This window comes from Periplaneta americana, chromosome 14 (genome assembly GCF_040183065.1).
Source record: "Periplaneta americana isolate PAMFEO1 chromosome 14, P.americana_PAMFEO1_priV1, whole genome shotgun sequence".
NCBI lineage: Eukaryota > Metazoa > Arthropoda > Insecta > Blattodea > Blattidae > Periplaneta > Periplaneta americana.
Window position 1 is genome coordinate 157,020,452 of NC_091130.1, and position 16,511 is coordinate 157,036,962.

Genomic DNA, 16,511 nt, shown 5'->3' on the forward strand with positions numbered 1-16,511 from the left:
TAACAGACAAATTCTACTTGAACCAACAGAGATTCGATCACGGGTTACCAGCGTGAAAAACAGACACATTAGGTGCCCGACTAAGGGTACATCAATATCTTAATATTTTCTTTATATGTTTTTAAGTCTCAAGAAAATTGAGCTTCCATCACTTGTCATATTTGTCTCTTCATGTGAAATGCGTTCACAGGGAACTAGCTATGAAGTGTACAGCAACATTCACGCAACTGCCCCGTATTATTAGTTGCAAACGGATTTGCGGCTTTGTCCACTCCACAGGCCTGCTTGAGTACTCGGACTAATTGCTCAACTTGTCAGTTATGAAATGTTTTGAGGGGCTGACAAACAACGCCTTGAGTCCTCACCCCAACTCTCGACAGCAAATACTCAGAGCAATTTCAATCTAACACTAACAACTTTGCTCTCAGAACTGTGAGGATCGAACTCAGGATGTAAAGCAGATGTAAAGAAACACCTGCACAACCACCAGTCTGGTTCAAGGGCAAAAGAATGCAAGAGAAAATTGAAACTTCGATACCCTCCCGCATCACACAGGACGGATGACTGATTCGCTTTGCGTTATTTCATGACCTATTTAAAGTGACGTGCAATGACTTCAGAGTTACACACTCGGCAAATATTAAATGTTAATTATTTGGTAAGCTACATATTGTTCATTGCTTACTAATATCTTTCTTTCCTTTTTCTTAAAATAATGTTTATGTGATGAATTGTTTAAGCTTATAAATTGAATTAATCTACTTGATATGAATTGTACAATTTTGTAGAGCTTAAGGAAAATATGTTAAATTGAATTAATTTGTCTGACGTGAATATATTAGCAGAAAATCCAGAAACGATTAGGGAAAACACGGGAATCTTACTTGAAGCAAGTAAAGCGATAGGTTTGGAAGTAAATCCCGAAAAGACAAAGTATATGATTATGTCTCGTGACGAGAATATTATACGAAATAGAAATATAAAAATTGGAAATTTATCTTTTCAAGAGGTGGAAAAATTCAAATATCTTAGAGCAACAGTAACAAATATAAATGATACTCGGGAGGGAATTAAACAAAGAATAAATATGGGAAATGCCTGTTATTATTCGGTTGAGAAACTTTTATCATCCAGTCTGCTGTCAAAAAATCTGAAAGTTAGAATTTATAAAACAGTTATATTACCGGTTGTTCTGTATGGTTGTGAAACTTGGACTCTCACTTTGAGAGAGGAACAGAGGTTAAGGGTGTTTGAGAATAAGGTTCTTAGAAAAATATTTGGGGCTAAAAGGGGTGAAGTTACAGGAGAATCGAGAAAGTTACACAACACAGAACTGCACGCATTGTATTCTTCACCTGACATAATTAGGAAGATTAAATCGAGACGTTTGAGATGGGCAGGTCATGTAGCAGGTATGGGCGAATCAAGAAATGCATATAGAGTGTTAGTTGGGAGGCCGGAGGGAAAGAGACGTTTGGGGAGGCCGAAACGTAGATGGGAGGACAATATTAAAATGGATTTGAGGGAGGTGGGATATGATGGTAGGGACTGGATTAATCTTGCTCAGGATAGGGACCAATGGCGGGCTTATGTGAGGGCGGCAATGAACCTCCGGGTTCCTTAAAAGCCAGTAAGTAAATATTGTTATTATTATTAATAATAAAATCAAATAATTGTGTCGCGATATCGTGGGCGTTCAGTAAAGTGTGACGTCAGTCAAAAAAGATGGAAACACCATACTATACCCTCAGGATTCAGGAGGATAATCTATCAGATATGATGGAACATCAATGACATGTGAAACTTACAGGATTTTAGATTGAATATAGTGTCTTTTAAGGAGTTTTTAGTGACTTTTTGCATGGCTGAATTGGCTACCCTGAAAGTAAGAAATTGGAATTACTGAATCCAGTTTAGTGTGTGTGTGGTCGGAGCTACGTCTGGACGGTGAAGTGCCCAGCGGTGATGTAATGGTAAGTGAAATGCGATAGAATGTTGATGAACGTAGTGCCTGCAGAATTGATAAACAAGGCTACCGTGTGAAGTGGATCGAGAAAACGTAAACAGAAGATTGTATTAGTGAGGGAAAAATGTGGAGGTGTTCAGTACGTCTATTGTATTAGAAAACAGGTAATTACCTAAACAGGTCTGTCCGTACTTAGGCCAGTTATGCATGTGTCAATACACATGAACAGCAGTAGATGGCACCACGACGGGTAACAGAGTAGCGTCTCTGCATGTAAACCAACGTAAGAAAACGCAATAATATTAATTTGTATTCATTTTAAACTTAGTAGCAATAAAGTAAATCAATCAATCAGTCAATCAATCAATCAATCAATCAATCAATCAATCAATCAATCAACCAACCATCCAAAACCAATCAATCAATCAATCAATCAAATAAATAAATATATAAAATAAATAAATAAATCAATAAATCAATCAAATAAATAAATAAAATAAATAAATAAATAAATAAATAAAATAAAATAAATAAATCAATAAATCAATAAATAAATCAATAAATCAATAAATAAATCAATAACTAAATCAATAAATAAATCAATAACTAAATCAATAAATCAATAAGTAAATCAATAAATAAATCAATAAATTAATAAGTAAATCAATAAATAAATCAATAAGTAAATCAATCAATAAATCGATAAATAAATCAATAATTAGATCAATATATATATAAATCAATCAATAAATAAATCAAGAAATAAATCAATAAATAAATCAATAAATCAATCAATCAAATAAATCAATAAATAAAAGTAGTATTATGATATGATTGCGTTAAATTTGGATTAATACGTATAGTCATACTACAAAGTGTAGAAATAAATTTGAATCGGTAAAGTTGTGCTTCGAAATAATAATTTATATGTTCAGAAAGGAATATTTCCTAAAATAAAGGCCATACGTTGTCAAGTAGGAAAATTTTTGGCAAAAAAAATAAATAAATAAAGAAGAAAAACAGAAGAAAGAATATTCCTCATATTTAAGCTTGTTCAGTGTGTAAAAAAACGAACTTGTTTACTTGTTAATACCGTAAGATATCTTTATAACAAACGCCAATATAAGGAAATATTTTTATTTATTTATTCAAATGACAGGTACATAGATAACTTATCTTTTACCTAAACACAACCTCAAGATTAAAAAAAAATAACTTAAAATTAAATCTAAAAGAAGGAACTAAACAAAATCTAAAACTAACCTAAACTAATTACTAAGAACTAATTAAATAACAGAGGCATGAGGCTTCTCGCTTCCCAGTATCTGGCACATTCAGTCAGTCATTTTAGAGCTGGACAGCGTTGGAGATGATCCCTATTCATCGCTTCTTGAAGGTCACAAAGGGTACAGGTTGGATGTTGATAAATACCGAAACGGTGGAGATGCTGCGCCAAGCAGTTGCAAGGCGGAAATGGGCGACTGCCAATCAAATATTCAATATTGCGAATTTATTTTCTGTCCCCTGCCATTTTCCCATGTCAATTAATGCTAATCTATTTCAATTTATCGAATTTTATTTTACGGAAAAAGTCAGTATTACGATATAAAAATATCGCTCCCCTGCCGAAAAGATTACTTACTTACAAATGGCTTTTAAGAAACACAGAGGTTCATTGCCGCTCTCACATAAGCCCGCCATCGATCTCTAATTGCGGTCTTGTCCGCCAGTGATTTCCAAGCTAGACCGGGACTAGAACCCGGACCCTGCGTGACAGGCTAAAGGTCTAGCCGGTCATCGGAGGGGTTTTGTTTTTACGGGAACAAAAATATTCATTAATGCTGGAAGACATGCAATATTTTAGACAATGAAGGATTCACCCACGGTGTTGTCAACCACGCATTTTACTTACGAACTCAGAACATCTAGAAGTACAGACACAGACAATAGAAGGTTAAGATAATGTTCGAAATAATTTTGGCTTCACTCTAATCTCCTTTCCTTAAATGCTAACAAAACTACCTATATTCCATTTTCTGTAACAACGAAAGTTTACCTCTACCTATGAATAATTATTTAGTAATACATAATATTTCATGTAATGAATTAACAAATAATTATTGTAATTGCCCACATCTAACACCTTCCACACAAGTCAAATATTTAGGAATTGTTATAGATCAGCATTTGCGTGGGATAAACAAATTGATTTTATGTGTACAAGTATAAGAAAGACAATTTATAAAACCATACTACTTCGAAATTTTATCACTAAAAAGGCATTGAGAATGATATTTTTAGCTTTAATACAATCATTAATACAATATGGTATAATAAATTGGGGTGGAGTAGCATCATCAATACTTAATCCATTAATTGTATTATACAGAAGATTAATAAAAATTTGTCTAACCAAAAATATAGATTAATCAACAAGTTCAATTTATAAGGATTTTAAAGTACCAGTTGTTGAAGAAATTTATAATTATAGTTTACTAACTTACTACCACAGAAATCAAATAAAACATAAATCTAATCGACATGAATATCGTACTCGAAGACAAAAGTCTACTTTCCCATTAATTGACCTAAATGTCATACAAGTGCAGCTCTTAAACATGGTGCTAGTTTCGGCCCAAGACTTTATAATAAAATTACAAACCATTTTCCAAACTTTAAATATTTAAAAATTGAAGCTTTTAAAAAAGAAATTTGTAAAATTATTCATGATATATAATATTAACAAATGTGTGTATTTTTTTTACCTTTTATTTCTGTCGACTATATTCATGTTTTATTGACTATCACTGGCTTTTGTGTGATTGTCAATTTATATTAAATGTGTTTTTTCTCTTTCTTATTTTTTTTTTTGCTCTCGTGTGTTATGTATCGGTTTGAATTAAGTTACTGTATTTAGTAAACTGTCCTTGTAAATTTTATGTTATATTATTGACTAAGACCACACCGTACACGAGCCTGGCTCTTACGGTAGTGGCTAGAAACATTTTTGTTTTATAATTTTAATTTGTACTCACTAGTTAAAAATAAATAACTAAAAACCAAAAGAGAGGTGAGCGTGAATGTAAGAATGACCATCTGCATATCTTTCAACTGATTTATTAAAAAAAAAAAAAAAAAGAAATCCGAAGTCTATGCAGTACTACTTCCTTAAAATAATAACTCTCGCCGTTGCCAAGGATACAAACAGAGCACATCCAGCATATGGGAGGGAAGGATGGGAACAGTTGAATGCATCACAGACGGCGTGCTCTGTACAAGACACGGAAGACGTGCAATGTGTGTGCATAAACGACATATGTGTTGGACGTCTCTTGCAGGAAATATCGGAAGTATATATTTTATCATAGACCCCGATTTCTTTCAAGTATTGGTGGGGGCCGGATTCTGCAGTAAACTCCGAGAAAATGTTAATTGCTGTTTCTAACAAAATCTTTACATATTCTAAGAGAATAAAATAGTCTGATTTTTCACGGAAATTCTTTAACCCAAGATCGTTGAAAACTACGGTCCTTATGAACTACCTTTTCACTTTCGCTGTTTTTTTCACCCTTCGTTGATCCTTGCAGCGATGATGAACATGAACTGCTAGTTTCACTGCCACTACTACAACCCAATTTATAATTGTGTTCCCTCCTAATGGCACTTTTATTTTTGGCAGTTTTCTGTATTAAAATTTAGCAACAGTCGCTGATCACCTAACAAGCAACACCTGCGACGGCGGTAATCAAAAGAAACGATCACTGAAACTGATTGTTGATAACGGTTACTTTTAAATTTCATAACAAATTTAATTATTTATGAAACAAATATTCAACATTAAGGCCTGATGGCCTTAACTACACCAGAATAGATAGATAGATAGATAGATAGATAGATAGATAGATAGATAGATAGATAGACAGACAGACAGACAGACAGACAGACAGACAGACAGACAGACAGACAGACAGACAGACAGACAGACAGACAGATAGATAGATAGATAGATAGATAGATAGATAGGTAGGTAGGCAGATAGATAGATAGATAGGTAGGTAGGTAGGTAGGTAGGTAGATAGACAGGTAGACAGGTAGATAGATAGATAGATAGATAGATAGATAGATAGATAGATAGATAGATAGATAGATAGATAGATAGATAGATAGATAGATAGATAGATAGATAGATAGATAGATAGATAGATAGATAGATAGATAGATAGATAGATAGACAGACAGACAGACAGACATAGATAGATAGATAGACAGACAGACAGACAGACAGACAGACAGACAGACAGACAGACAGACAGACAGATAGATAGATAGATAGATAGATAGATAGATAGATAGATAGATAGATAGATAGATAGATAGATAGATAGATAGATAGGTAGGTAGGTAGGCAGATAGATAGATAGGTAGGTAGGTAGGTAGGCAGATAGATAGATGGATAGGTAGGTAGGTAGATAGATAGGTAGATAGGTAGGTAGGTAGGCACATAGATAGATAGGTAGGTAGATAGATAGGTAGGTAGGTAGGCAGATAGATAGATAGATAGATAGATAGATAGATAGATAGATAGATAGATAGGTAGGCAGATAGATAGATAGGTAGGTAGGCAGATAGATAGATAGGTAGGTAGGCAGATAGATAGATAGGTAGGTAGGTAGGTAGATAGATAGATAGATAGATAGGTAGGTAGGTAGATAGATAGGTAGGTAGGTAGGTAGATAGATAGGTAGGTAGGTAGGTAGGCACATAGATAGATAGGTAGGTAGGTAGATAGATAGATAGGTAGGTAGGTAGGCAGATAGATAGATAGATAGATAGATAGATAGATAGATAGATAGATAGATAGATAGATAGATAGATAGATAGATAGATAGATAGATAGACAGACAGAGAGACAGACAGACAGACAGACAGATAGATAGATAGATAGATAGATAGATAGACAGAGAGACAGACAGACAAACAGATAGACAGATAGATAGATAGATAGATAGATAGATAGATAGATAGATAGATAGATAGATAGATAGATAGATAGATAGATAGATAGATAGATAGATAGATAGATAGATAGATAGATAGATAGATAGATAGATAGATAATTTTTAAACTGATATTAGGCAATAATATAGTCGAATACATTTGTAATTGATCTGTTAATTCCGTATTACTGGGTTCAGAATCAATTCTGAACTATCTTGTCATGCGCAGTAGCTCAATCTGCGTTCCAACAAGACTTGAACCGATTCTGAATCCCCAGTTCCCTATTACAATGTGCTTCAGAACTCGCTCTGAACAAGTGAAATTGGTTCTCGAGCAAAACTGGGAATTCTGAACTTCTGACGCATGCGCAGATGGCTTAATCTGAGGTAGAGGTTAAAATGATTCGAGACTGGGCAGGTTAAAATAAAAAAAATATATATTCGATCGTAAGTGATTTGAAAGACGATAGTGATACCATCGTATATTTTTATAACGAATGAAGTTCGGAAGATGAATATAATCTATACTAATAATAAATCTGTAGCCGAAATTTTTCTGGTAATTTTCGATTTTCCAAAAATAATTGGTCCTAACATATACAATTAACTACCCTGAAACCGAAAATCGCTTTTTTGAAATTTTTGTTTGTCTGTCTGTCTGTATGTTTGTTACCTTTTCACGCGATAATGGCTGAACGGATTTCGATGAAAATTGGAATATAAATTAAGTTCGTTGTAACTTAGATTTTAGGCTATATGGCATTCAAAATACGTTATTTAAAAGGGGGGTTATAAGGGGGCCTGAATTAAATAAATCGAAATATCTCGCTTATTATTGATTTTTGTGAAAAATGTTACATAACAAAAGTTTCTTTAAACATAATTTCCGATAAGTTTTATCCTTTGAAAAATTTTGATATGACTGATATTTAATGAGATAAATGAGTTTTAAAATTAAAATAACTGGCATCTAAGGCCGTGAAATGAATTAAAAAACAAATGACTTCGTCTATAAGGGGCCTTGGACAGCAACAATCGAAAGCTATGAAAGATGGCCTACAGATAATGTTTCTGTGTTTGTATGAAGTAATACCAGAAGCTAAATTAACCGATTTGTGTAATTAATTATTAATTCACCATTGCAAAGTGTAGTTTCTCTAGATGGACATAATGCTATAATGTTATTACAGTAACTTCTGAGTGAATCGAGGACAGGTAAGATTAAAATAGCTTCTTATGCACAGAAAACTTGATAGGCTATTCTGTACATTCGTTTCCTGTATTTCCTAAAATAATTTTTATGACCAAATGAGTGGTCTCTGGATCAAAATGATCGCATTTTAATTATTTAAATACAATTTAAATTAAGTAACATAATAAACGATTTATCCTTATATCAAACACGAATGTTCCCTGGATAAAATGTCTTATTTTAATTATGTAATTACTTTATATTTATTTCTAACGGGTGCAGCGGAGCGCACGGGTACGGCTAGTTTTAATATAAAATGAAACATAGCTTACCAATTTAATTTACCATGAGTTTCTTTAATTCCATGAAATCAGTTCATATTTCGTTCGTAATGATAGATCAGTGATGTCAAAGCAAGCGCATTTTTCTGACCTTGACGTCGTGCGCGGGCATCAAGCGCTAAGTATGGAAAGCGGAAGGGTTGTGTATATGAATAAGCAGCCTGTTGGATTAAGAAAACAGTGGTGCAGAAATTTCAAACGGAACGTGAAATTTTATGTCGTTATTTTTATTTGGCTTCTTTCTGTTTAATATTATCTATATTGTGTGTAAAACAAAAGTACTAACACTGATTTCTTAATATTGCACTTGTGTTTTAAATCTTAATAACATAATAGAGAGTTAAGAAGGAATATTCACTTAAATTCCATAGTAGTATAATACACTCAGGGACAAAAAAAAAAACGGACACTTTAATATTTGCTGGTATTTTGCAAAACATTATCTTCTCATACAATATTATGGTAGCCATCTGTTGTTATGGAGACGTGTATACATTGTTGATTGTTTTTTGTTTGATAAACAAGCCATTACAACCAAATATTCCAATTTTGCTTTCGGAGTCTCAGCTATAACAATTTTGTCTCAACCATTTTGTGCTTCATTATCGTTATCATTCGTTATTTCTTTATTTTTACATTTTCTGAGTTTAAGTGGGGTTGTAACATTTGTCTTAAAACAAGATGCGACCTGAAGATGTGGCTCGAGCTGTAGCTCTTTACGATGATGGACGCAGTGTACGTTACATTGCAAATGTTATGAATATGGCTAGAAGCACAACCCATGATGCCATAAAACGGTATAGAGAGACCCTAGAATATACCAGAAGACCAGGTTCGGGTCGTCCAAGAGCTACAAATCCTAATGAAGACATGTATATGGTGTTGAGAGTTCTTAGGGAGCGCAACCTGCCAGCTACTAGTGTAGCCCAGCAATTTGTTAACATGCATGGACGCCCAATTTCGGCCAAAACAGTTAGAAGGAGGTTGAAAGCAAGTGGACTGATATCAAGTAGACCTGCAACTGGTCCCAGACTTCTCAGGATGCATCGAGTTGAACGACTGCGTTTTGTAATTGATTACAGGGATTGGAGAAATGGACAGTGGAGCTGTGTTCTGTTCACCGATAAGTCCCGTTTCAATCTGTGCTCACCTGATGTACGTGAAAGAGTTTGGAGAAGGAGGGGAAAACGATTTTCACAGTGTTGCATTTCCGAAAATGTGCCGTATGGAGGTGGTGGAGTGATGGTTTGGGCAGGAGTGTGTACGGATGCTTGTACAGAGTTGGTTTTTGTTGAAAATGGAAGACTAACAGCTGATAGGTATCTAAATGAATGTTTGGCTGATCATGTTGTGCCATTTGGGCCAATTTGTAGGCGATAATTTTGTTTTAATGCATGATAATGCACGGCCGCATATTGCCCATGCGGTCGGAGATTATCTCCAAGAAGTGGGAATCCATGTTCTTCCATGGCCAGCAAGGAGTCCAGACATGAACCCAATTGAACACGTGTGGGACATGTTGGGACGGCGTGTTAAGAATAGACGACAGAGACCAGAATCGTTACAAGAGTTGAGGCGAGCACTTGGCGAAGAATGGGAACTTATTCCTCAAGAAGACATTGCTAACCAAATTGAGAGCATGCCAAGACGTATGGATGCAGTTATTCAAGCCAGAGGGGGTAATACCCGTTACTAAAAAGAGTTCTTAATGCTTAAGGCACCATAAAATGAAAAAACAGACCAAACGATGCCATAGTTATACGCCCTTTGTAATTTTTTGTAAATTTTCTCATCAAACATTTTTTTTTCAAATGTTGTCGTATAAGGTGCTAAATGAAACATTATTTTGTTTAAATGGGTTTTGTTTAATTTTGAAATAATTGGCAACAAAATACAAGCAAATATAGAAGTGTCCGGGTTTTTTTTGTCCCTGAGTGTATTATACTGTATTAAGTGGATGAAACACATCATTCATAAAGAAAGTGATATTCCAAAGAAAGAGATTGAGTATGACATGATAAGTTGGAATTTATATTGATGGTATCTTTAGCCTTACAAAAGTAATCAATAAACTAATCAAAACAATATTACAGTACAAAGCAAAGTTACCTAGGTACTGTATCTGTTTTAAGTGTAACTAATGTTACATAACAAAACTCTTATCGCATTATGCTTTTAAGGTGATATTGGTGAGCAACTTCCTATCAGCAGAATATTAAATTATTTTGTCGAAATCTGCTGAAGCTATAGAGCTGACATTTTACAACACATGGACACGTATCTTTTGGTTATGATGTAAGAGTAGTTGCTTTGTTAATTCATTTCCTTACAAACAATTTCCATGCGAATATTTTCAAAATTTTTAATACACTATCTTCAGAAATATGTATATACGGTATATTATATATATTATTTTAATGTACCGAAGTACATATGATATTTCCATGCAGATATTCTGCGTCATCATACGATGAAAGAATAATGGAACGGAGAAAAATTCTCTCCGGCGCCGGGATTTGAACCCGGGTTTTCAGCTCTACGTGCTGATGCTTTATCCACTAAGCCACACCGGATACAACTCCGACGCCGGTTAGAATCGTCTCAGATTAAGCTCCAACTCTTGGGTTCCCTCTAGTGGCCGCCCTCTGCACTACGTCATAGATGTCTATGAACGCAGGACCGAAGTCCACTCATGTGCTGAGGTGCACTCGATATGAGTGACTAGTTGGCCGGGATCCGACGGAATAAGCGCCGTCTTAAATCACGAAGTGATTTACGCATATCATATATATTATTTTAATGTACCGAAGTACACGATTCTAACCGGCGTCGGAGTTGTATCCGGTGTGGCTTAGTGGATAAAGCATCAGCACGTAGAGCTGAAAACCCGGGTTCAAATCCCGGCGCCGGAGAGAATTTTTCTCCATTCCATTACTCTTTCATCGTATGATGACGCAGAATATCTGTATGGAAATATCATATGTACTTCGGTACATCAAAATATATATGATATGCGTAAATCACTTCGTGATTTAAGACGGTGCCTATTCCGTCGGATCCCGGCCAACTAGTTACTCATATCGAGTGCACCTCAGCACATGAGTGGACTTCGGTCCTGCGTTCATAGACAGCTATGACGTAGTGCAGAGGGCGGCCACTAGAGGGAACCCAAGAGTTGGAGCTTAATCTGAGACGATTCTAACCGGCGTCGAAGTTGTATCCGGTGTGGCTTAGTGGATAAAGCATCAGCACGTAGAGCTGAAAACCCGGGTTCAAATCCCGGCGCCGGAGAGAATTTTTCTTCGTTCCATTACTCTTTCATCGTACGGTATATTAGATTTACAAAAACATTCTGTAAGGCTATTAAATAAATAGGCCTTACCTGAAGATTTCACTTTTCTATAGGAAAAGTTGAGAAAATATTTATTTTGAATAAAAAAATCAAACTAGTGAAAAATGAGCATTAAAATTAAAACTTACATTCTTATAATGCACTTATACTTCTCAGGCAAATCTAAAAATTACCATGGATACAGTTTTAATAAGTTCTCTTCCCTTTATCTATTGAATCAGTGCTGGCCATCCCTGAATATAGCTCGACCAAGCGGCATATACCACCTCTTTCGTCTGTCTCTTTCCTTTCCGCTGTAAAGCGCTCAGGCTCTCCTGGGCTCTAAAGCGCGCGCTTGCTCCTGTGGGCCTCAGTTGACATCACTGGTATATTTGATAACGAATGAAGTTCGGAAGATGAATATAATTTTAATATAAAATGAAACATACCTTACCAATTTAATGTACTATGAGCCTGTTTAATTCCATGAAATCAGTTCATATTTCGTTCGTAATGATAGACCCTATTTAACTCTGCTGTTTTGGTACGGACTTCTTACTTCCGCTCATGTCTTCTGAATTGAAGTGAAGATTTATTGATATGTGGCTGTGCTCTGTTATATGGCCGGAATCATTTCTAAGTGTTGGCCTTTAGTTCTGTTCACAAAATGACTGATTTAGACATATTTGGTTGTTTCGGCAATTTTCTACAAGTAAATACTTAAAGTTAGACAGATTTAACTAAGCTGCTTAGAGACACAGGGTGTAGGCTAGGGTCTGATTAGTACCCTGGCGACCCGAGTTCCCAGTTCGATGATTCATTAGTTTAATTATTTCGGCCTTAGAAAGCTTACAGGAAAGATTACCTTTGTGCTGCCTAATCTCTACTTAATTGGCATCTGAAATGTGGAGTTGCGAATAGAAGCATATTACCTTTAATCCGCCATATTGGGCGAACGATTTGGTCGACATAAATGTACTGACTGGTGTAGGAGTTCGAATCTCTTGTATTTGTTTAAACCAAGTGACGCCAGATCTCACCAATATTCTGACTTTATTTTTAATGACATCCTTTCAGATTGGAAATGAAGTTAGAATCTTGAAGACCGGCTTCGATTTACTTTTAAGGCCACAATCCAAAACTTCCTCACTATATATTTATTGAAAATTACAGTACCATGTTAGTCAATTCTCTTAAAACGAGATTACTTACTAAAAAGAATACAGGATGATTCAACAAAGTTGTTGGAATATGATGATTCATTTTTAGTTACTTAAAAAAACTGTTGTACTCCAGCGCTGTAGCGTCGTGATCTAAAACATTATACATCGACTCCCGCTACGGAATGAGCTCTGGTTCGAATCCTCATGAAGATGGAATTTTATTATGAAATTTCGACCACTGCATGGATCCGGTGCCCTCCAAACATTGTGATGAATTTGGGGAGGTACAATAGGTACCGAAATCCGACTTCGAAAAACCACCTATAAAGTCTACGGCAGGCATGGGCACAATGTTCCCGCACAGGCACTGTGTACATCACCCCTTTATTTGTACCTCCACAAATATATGCGTTTACGTAGAGCACGCAGAGGTTGAACTCGGTACCGTAGCGTTCTAATCAGGGGTGTCTGAAGTGATGGAATATGACGAATAAATTGTAGGTTTTCTTTTAATTTCCAAGAAACATGAGAGCTTGACAATTTTGTTACTGTGAATGAAGGTAAATCTCAATGCCTCAACTGTTCAGTTGAGGTTTAAATAAAGCAATGTAATATCAGACGTTATGATATCGTTCTGCAGAGGAATTTTACAATATTAAGTTTGTTCGGATCAAATTTCTGCACATTTAAAGGACAAAAATAAAATTCTTTCTATAATCTATATATATAATTTGAACTGGTAATGGAAATTACGGGAAAACGGCTGGACGGATTTTAATAAATGACCCCTCATTTTGAAGCTTGGAACTCAAAGTTTTTCGGAAAAGTAGTATTTGTCACTGAAATGTCAATTTTCCTACATAATTTTCCTATTTTCCGAAATCCATCTGTTGTCAGTTTTGAGAACTAATTTTATCGAATCACGGCCGACTTGATTGAATTTCAGAACAAAAACAACACTACAATAAACAATAGGCTATTACACGAAGGCCATGACCTGCAGGATAGCCGACATATTTAGAGCTCAATTCAATTTGTTATGAAAAACTGATTCTGCAGTGTATAATTTTCTGAGTACAGCTGTGTATTGGATATTCAAATCTACGAAACTTGAGGTGGTTTGATGACATTATTACTATTAGAAATTAAATATTATTATAGTTACTGTAATATCATGATGCGTCTATTTTTCATTAATTGTACATAATATTGCTGCTATATTGATGACATGAAAGTGAAACGTTTTGTGGTTATGTAAGTAAATGTAGAGAATATCTTAATTTAGATCTTCATTTCTATAATTTACTGAGTGACTGCTATATATAACTACAAAACTTAAGTAAGATAATAATATTGTTATTAAAATCAAATATTTTTATACATATTAACCCAGTGGGGTTGAGTCTTTTTCATATACTTAATGGCGGTGTAGTGTAGATATTGATATGTGTCATTGTCTTCAGTATTGGCTCGAGAGAGCGCAAAAATTACAGTTCCTAAGGAAAGATAAAAAGGTATTACTTACTGATAAAATAAGAGGCCTAGAAAATTTTATAGTCTCCAGATCATTTCAGCAAGATCTCTTAGTAGGATAAAATGATTTTACGCTCTACATTTCAAGTTCTACATGCAGCAGCTATACGAAAATGCTATTGTTCGAAAGCTTAGCAAACCTGGCACTTTTTAACTTTTGCCTACAATCCACAATGACCTGAAATAGCTACTGCTATCGTCCTGACATTGATACTTGCGTTTTCGCGTTGAAACTCAAAAACTGAAGTTGGATAGGTTCAAGAAAAAGTATTTGGCCTAAAAAATGCATTCAGAGGGAGTATGTTTCATTATTATGGAAGCAAATAACTATCAAAAAGACAAGTATTCTTCATTGAAAATAAATCTGAAAAATTTTTATTTGAACGTCTAACGAACTTAGTTTGCAGCAGCATTTGCTGCACAAGCCACTAGTATGATATAATGCACTGCTCTCTTAAATTGACTCAGCATATTATAAATTAAGTCAATGGCTTTCCCAAAACACGCTATGAAATATTTCATATAAAACAATTTTTATTTCGAAAAGGAAGCAAAAACGAGCAAAATTGTATTAAACTTTTTGTTTGAAATATCTCAAAGAATAACACAGTGAAATTAATGACTTTACTTACGGTTCAATGTGTATATATACAGGGTGTTAAGAAAAAAGTATCCAATATTTTAGGAGGTGCTAGTATGCATCAAAACAAGAAAAAAAGTCTAATAAACATGGGTCCTACAACACATACTTTCTGAGACCTGAACACTTGTTCATAGGATGAACTCAATGTGACGTCCATTATTGGCAATGCATTCCTCTGTCCTTCAGCGTAAGGAATCACGCACTTTTTGGAATTGACTTGGTTGTTCACGGTAACCAAAAGTCTAGGGGATTTAGGTTTGGGGAACGAGCAGGCCAAGGTGTGGGGCCTCCCCGACCAATCCAGCGGTCCTGAAATATCAGCGTCAGGTGTTCACGCTCATTGTGGAGAAAATGTGCTGGTGTGCCATCATGCATGAACCACATCTGTAGTCTCTCCACACTGGCGTATACAAACTCACGTGCAATAGTTGCGACAGTTTCTACATTGGACAGACAGGCAGATCATTCCAAACTCGATGTAAAGAACACATTAAAGCAATAACCAGAGGACACAATACATCTACATATGCCGAACACATAACTAATGCTAACCACACATACAATAACATAAATACAGACATGGAAATCCTACACATACAACCCAAAAACCAAAAACTCAACACACTAGAACAATATGAAATATACAGACACACTAAAACACACCCCGATCAAATTCTCAACACACAGATCAATTTCAGAATACACACACTATTTGACACCACATTTCAACACTTTTCAACAATCGAACGCACCCACACAACAGGCAGCGAAGTTAGATATGGCGCCGAGATCTAGTAAGCTCTGAGGATGGTGTGAAGAAGCACCGAAACAGCTGTAAGCCGCACATGCTTACATAATTAACACGAGTAAGATCGGCATTTAATCAATTATTTATATTCAAGTGTTAAAAGCAGTGTACGAAAGATTCAACATGGATAATTTTGTACTTAAAAATCGAAAAAAAAAATGCATCTTTGAAATTCACAACATCTTTTTAGCTTCAGAATATTAGCTAATTACAGAAATGATACTCCTGAATAGTTCATTCTTTATTCATTCATTCATTCATTCATTCATTCATTCATTCATTCATTCATTCATTCATTCATTCATTCATTCATTCATTCATTCATTCATTCATTCCATAGATCTTACATGAGCAATGAAGCTTTAAGATGTGGAACATGTCAACATTTTACAATATTACAATTACAATTTTTACAAATTTTTATAGTTTTACAATTTAGTAATTTTCTACAATTTTTACAATTTTGTACAATGTTTTTACATTTTTTTTTACATTTTGGCGAGATGTAGTGAGATGAGATGAGGTCCGAGGATTCGC